Genomic DNA, 6,249 nt, shown 5'->3' with positions numbered 1-6,249 from the left:
ACTCAAACAATTTCACAACCAAATCATCATCTCATCATCAATATCCAAACTCAAAGGAACCACAACAAAAACAACCACAAGCAAAACATCAAGAAAAATACAGGTATAGATTACAGTTACAACAAATAGCTCAGATAGCAGTTAATAACAATTAAGCAATTAGGCAAACCCAAACAAATTCAAACTCAAGCAAAGCATACAAATGCATATAATGAATGCATATCCTATAGTTGTTGATATCAACTGTCGGTTACGTAGTCATCCCGACATGTTCTCAAGCTCAAAATACACCATGGGGAAAATCCCCAAGCTGACATGGGGAAAGAACGCCCCAAGCTCGATAATATCCATGGGACGAATCCCAAGCTAACATGGGGAGAAGAGACAACACCCCAAACTGACATGGGGAAAACAATAGCCCAAGCTGACATGGGGGAAACAACACCCCAATCTCAATAGTAACCACGGAAAAAATTCCGGCTGACATGGGGGCAATGCCCCAAGCTCAATATATTCTATCATTTCTCATAATTATCATTTTCATTTCCGATTCTAATTCATATCCCATCTCATACTCATTCTTTTCTAAATAAATCAAGCACCAAACGTAAACTTTTTCTTCATAATTTCCAAAAATAAAATTATAAAATCCTTGAAAATCTAAATCTTTCTAAATAATTATTTTTAAACAAAGTCTCCAATTTTTATAAAAATTTGAGCAGCATCTCCTCTAAAATTCGGACTATGCCACCCTTTCTGGGTCCCAACAAAACCATTTCTCAAACTCCTTTCAACTCAATTTTAAAATCAGAACAATTTCAATGTCTCAAATTATTTTAAATTTAAATTCATTTTTCAACAAATCAAGCTCATTTCCAATATTATAATCTTTTCCAGATTCCGATTCATTTCCAACAAAGTCAACTAACATTTTCTCAAACTCTTTCCAACGATTTCAAACCGAAGTCATTCACAAATCTCAAATCATTTTCCGAAGTCAAACTAATTCTAATTAACATCAAATCATTTTCCAATTCTCAAATTATACTTGATAAACATTCGGATCAGATTTTCAAATTAATCTTTCATTCACTATCTCAATACCAACTCAATATACAGAACTAGCCACAGTCAAGTAAGCAATCACATTCATTCAAGGCAATTCAGTTCAATTCATAAGACTTCATAATCACCAAAAATATTTATTTGCCTAAATATCAATTTATAACAATTCTTAAGAATAAAAATGAATTTTAATGAAAATGCCCCTATCTCAGTCGCAATTCAACTACGCAACAAAGCTCAATTTTTTCTCGGCCCCAATGGCGGCAGCCGCAACCTCAACAACTCTAATCACGTCACACAAGAACCGAAACATAATCCTAAAGCATAACATTCCAAGGACCTTAAAAACATATAATAGAATAGAAGCCATAGAGGTTCGGGACGAGGAACAACTTACTATACTTACAAATAAGCCAGAGAACAGAGCAGTGGCAACTCCGATGACGATACAGTAGCTTGATGTCGCATGCAACTGTCCTAGAACTCAGCATGCAAGACACGTAACTCGATCCTATGACACCAAAATCTCATATCCCTAAACAACTTAAAACAGAGGTACTATTACAAAGGTTTCAGAATGAAACGCTTACCCAGACAAGGAAGGACAGCTAAACTGAAACAGTGGTAACTCTGATGGTGGTTCCAGTGATCACAGCCACGTTCCCAATGACCCGAACGGCGGCAGAGGATCCCAACGGTGACGGCGCATGCAGATCGGTGTCGGCGGCAGCTTCTGATGGTGACAACAGTGTTTTTCCGACGACGGTAGCGGGTTTTCCGGCGCAGGAGCTTGGCAGCACACCACCATCCGCGACGACGAGGCTCGCAACAACAGCTGGGCACAGTGGCAGGGGCAAATCTGCAACGGTTCTCTTCCGACACGGCTCTCTCTCCTTCTCGCGACAACGCCGGCGTCGTTAGCGGCATACAGACCGGCGACGACTCCCCACGGATGGCGACTGGGTGGCGCGACTCTTTCTCGCAGCTCTCTCCGCGAACGCTCTCTCTTTCTCTCTTCTTCTTCCCTCCTCCTCTCTCCTTCCTTCCCGTTCCCGCGACTCCCCTTTTCTTTCTTCCCTTTCTTTTTTTTTTCTGTTTCAGCTGCTACTATGGGTGTGTTGTTACTTGTTGGTGTGCGTGTGTGTGAGCCATGGGTGAGAAGGGGTGGGGTAGCTAGGGTTAGGTTTAGATGAAAAATAGGATTTGATTTGGGAATTTTTGGGTTTAATAGTTTGAATAAAATTGAGGCATAGGATATTAATTTGAACTCTAATTAAATCCTTAAAAATATTAATTGTTGTACCAAAAGACTAATTAATTAAAATCAAATACTTTAATTGAGATTATAAGATAATAAGATTAATTTTCTTTATTTTTAAAACTTAAAGTATTGAACTATATAAAAAATATCAACTATTTAAATTAAATCATATAAAATTCTTATTATTTCATAACTACTAACGTTATAATTTAAATATAGAAAATAAATCAATAATTATAAAATTGGATAAGAATCTTAATCTATTTCAAATTCAATTAATTAAAATTTGTTTTAAATATTCTTTAATAAAGTAATTTTTGAAACTAGAGCGACAAATGAATAATTGAATTTGAAATTAGTTTATAATAAATCTTTTCAAAAGTTTTGGGTCTTACACTTACCAAAGCTCCACAAGCAATATCACTATTAAAAAAAGAGCACAAAATGATAGCAACATAATGGCATTTCTATAAAACTGCCATTATATTCATAAATTAAGGCGGTTTATGCGGTTGCCATAATTTGATTGCAGAAAGCAGCGGTTTTTTGGTGCTTTTGACAAATTTAAATGCCATTACTCGCTTTGCTCCCCTGATATAAAAATTCTTCTATTTTATTAATAAAGATTGTGTTATTTAATCGAACCTCCATCGCAATATGAGAAACCAAGAAGAAACTCCATCGCAACATGAGATCTGCAATCTCATCCACGAGGCTCTCCTCTGGCTGGCAAGCTCCTCTATCAACGCTTTTCTTCTAGTTGCAATCTCCTCCATCAATGTTTCACTTCAATTGATGGATCTACTGTGTGATTTTTCCTGCTCCACCATGTTGTCTTCTGTGAAGCTTCTCCTTCTCCATCTTCGTTGAATTAGGTTTATATATAAATCCACATTCTCTTCTTTTAATTACTCATATTTTGTTTTGCAAATTGTTACTACTTCTATTTCTGTAATTTTAGGTTTTGATTTTCTTCGTTTTAGCAGAAATTGGGGGTAAGGTCTTCATGCAATTTCTTCGATTTTTTCTTACATGCGTGTATACAAATTTGCATTCTCTTTGCGGTTCTGATTTGTAAATATGCTCTCGGTTGGTGCTTTACTGATTTGCATATCAACAAATTCTTTTATTAGCTTGAAACTTTTTTTTGTGCTTTGTTAAGTTATTTGCTTTAGAGATCAATGAAGTTGTTAACAATGAGGTTGTTTTATATGCAAGTGATAAAGATAAATAGATTTGGAACTATTTAGAAGATGGAAGCTACTTAAATAAGTACCACTTGAAGGTAGACATCATCTTTTCATTCATCTGGTGAGTATTAACATGCTGAACTTAGATAGTGCTTGTGACCTTGAAATAATTAGTTTAAATTTAGTATTAGCATGCAGTTTTCTTATCAACAGAGGTTGCTGCAAAAGCTTTAACGCCAAAGCAACATGGTCCTGGTGGTTTACCACGTCCACTCACCAAGTAACTCACACAAGACTTTAGGTTCTTAATCACATCACTGCATGATGAAATTATAGCCTCAGAACTAGTTACTGAGGTCACTAAAATCATAAGAACACATGTAGCAGCAACTGATTTCATGCTTATTTATTTAATTGTTATATGTGGTGGTATTGATAGTGGTTTCAATTTGCATTGTTGATCCATGTTTAGACATTTTTATAGGATCGGAGGAAGCTAAAAACTGCAAGTAAAAATAATTGTTAAAATAAAATTGTTAAATAGAGTACAAGAAAGATGAGTTTGATTTTGATTGTACAAGAAATTGTTAAAATTTCAAGGTTAGGTGGAAGTAATGAAGAAGGGGTTATTCAGTTTCAACAAGTAATATAAGTTGCACAAGATAATTGGTGCATATATAAATATTTTACAGTTTTCAAATCATGTAGGAATTTGTTCATTATGGACATTTAATTCTGTGCTGACTGGTAATAAACCCTGTAAGGGTTGTTATCACTATTGCACACTTTGTTAGTAGCGGTGACACTGAACCATCCAGGAGCAGAAGTGGGGCTAAGGAATAAGGAGTGGATCATTAAGAGCCAACAACACATACACACACACACACCCTGTGTTCTGTGTCTTGGAGATGGCAATGGCAATGGCGCTTCTTTGCAGGCTTTCAACTTCCATGGACAAGCCTTTACGTCCTCTCTTCAGTGCAGGTACCACTTTTTACTACAAGGTCTTCTTTAATCAAATTTCCAACCATATATGCTTTATATTATATTATTATCTTTATAATAACAAATATTCATATTCATATTGTTCTATGCTCCCCTAACTTAACCAATTAACTACTTGCCATTCCTTTCCCTTGCTTTTGAATATAGTCCTCTTTACTTGATGAAGTTGTTTACGACAAAGAAAAATCCTGAGTTTCGGTAAGCTTATTATATAATTACAGTTAATGTTATGCATATCTAGATATACATATTGTTTCAACTTTCAAGCAGAAAGGAAGAAAAATCAGAATTCTATCATAATATATTGATTTGCCTTTGCAGTGGCCAAAGCAATTGAATGCTTCACTTGAGGAAGTTGATCCTGAGATTGCTGATATAATTGAGATAGAGAAAGCTAGACAATGGAAGGTAATATATTAGTTTATTATTACTTGCATCTTTGCCAGGGATATAGAAAATCTTGAAAAAAAATTATCCAACTATCTGAGTTTACGAAAAACATTTGAATGTTTTATTGCCTATCATATATGATGATTGATGAGATGATGGTAGAGTTTTTCTTTTCAGTTTTCACCACATATATGGATTGACTTCTTGTTTTTGTTTTTGTGAAGGGGATGGAAGTCATACCCTCAAAAAATTTCACCTCTGTCTCTGTGATGGAAGTTGTAGGGTCTATCATGACAAACAAATACAGTGAGGGATATCCTGGTACCAGTTACTATGGTGGAAATGAGTTTGTCACTCTTTCGCTTTCTTTTATAGGAGTGTCACATTGAAATATTGAACCAATTCAACGATTTTTTTATCTTTCTTATTTCAGGTATATTAACATAGCTGAAACACTATGCCAGAAGCGTGCCTTGGAAGCGTTCCAGTTGGATCCAGCGAGATGGGAGGTAATCACACAACACTAACATAGTACCTGATTTATTTTTCATTGTATATGGACAAATTTCCCTGTTTTGGCTTCATAGGACTTTGCTTTCACATCGCACACTTTCTCCAATGAATATTTCTATGTTCAATATGTTGTTTTAATTCCAAAAGGAAGGGGAAAAGAATCAAAAAAAGAAAAAACAAGAGAGGGAAATGTAGCTTATGTGTCTGATGAGCGGATATTTTATACGCTTTTTGGGGTAATTTCATGTAGATTTTAGTATGTTTTAGTTTTTAGTATATTTTTATTAGTTTTTAGACAAAATTCATAATTCTGGACTTTACTACGAGTTTGTGTGTTTTTCTGTGATTTCAAGTATTTTTTTACTAAAATTGAGGAAGCTGAGCAAAAATCTGATTTAGGCTGAAAAAGAACTGTTGATGGTGTTGGATTCTAACCTCCCTGCACTTAGAATGAATTTTTTGGAGCTACAGGAGTCCAATTGGCACGCTCTCAATTGGTTTGGAAAGTAGACATCCAGGGCTTTCCAGAAATATATAATAGTCCATACTTTACCCGAAGATAGATGACGTAAACTGGCATTTAACGCCAGTTTCATGTTGCAGTCTGGCGTTCAGCGCCAGAAACAGGTTGCAAGTTGGAGTTCAACGCCAGAAACAGGTTACAACCTGGCGTTCAAATCCACAAACAGCCCAAGCACGTGAGAAGCTTAAGTCTCAGCCCCAGCACACACCAAGTGGGCCCCAAAAGTGGATTTCTGCACTATCCATCCTAGTTTACTCATTTTCTGTAAACCTAGGTTACTAGTTTAGTATTTAAACAACTTC

The 6,249-nt window shown here is 35.6% G+C and overlaps 1 pseudogene; it reads left to right on the top strand.

Annotated features, from left to right (window-relative positions):
• Positions 1-4,436: 4,436 nt before the first annotated feature.
• Positions 4,437-6,243, top strand: LOC107464979 (serine hydroxymethyltransferase, mitochondrial-like; annotated as a pseudogene).
• Positions 6,244-6,249: the final 6 nt, after the last annotated feature.

This window comes from Arachis duranensis, chromosome 9 (assembly GCF_000817695.3).
Source record: "Arachis duranensis cultivar V14167 chromosome 9, aradu.V14167.gnm2.J7QH, whole genome shotgun sequence".
NCBI lineage: Eukaryota > Viridiplantae > Streptophyta > Magnoliopsida > Fabales > Fabaceae > Arachis > Arachis duranensis.
Note: the sequence above shows the minus strand (reverse complement) of the source record. Positions and strands in the feature narration are given on the sequence as shown.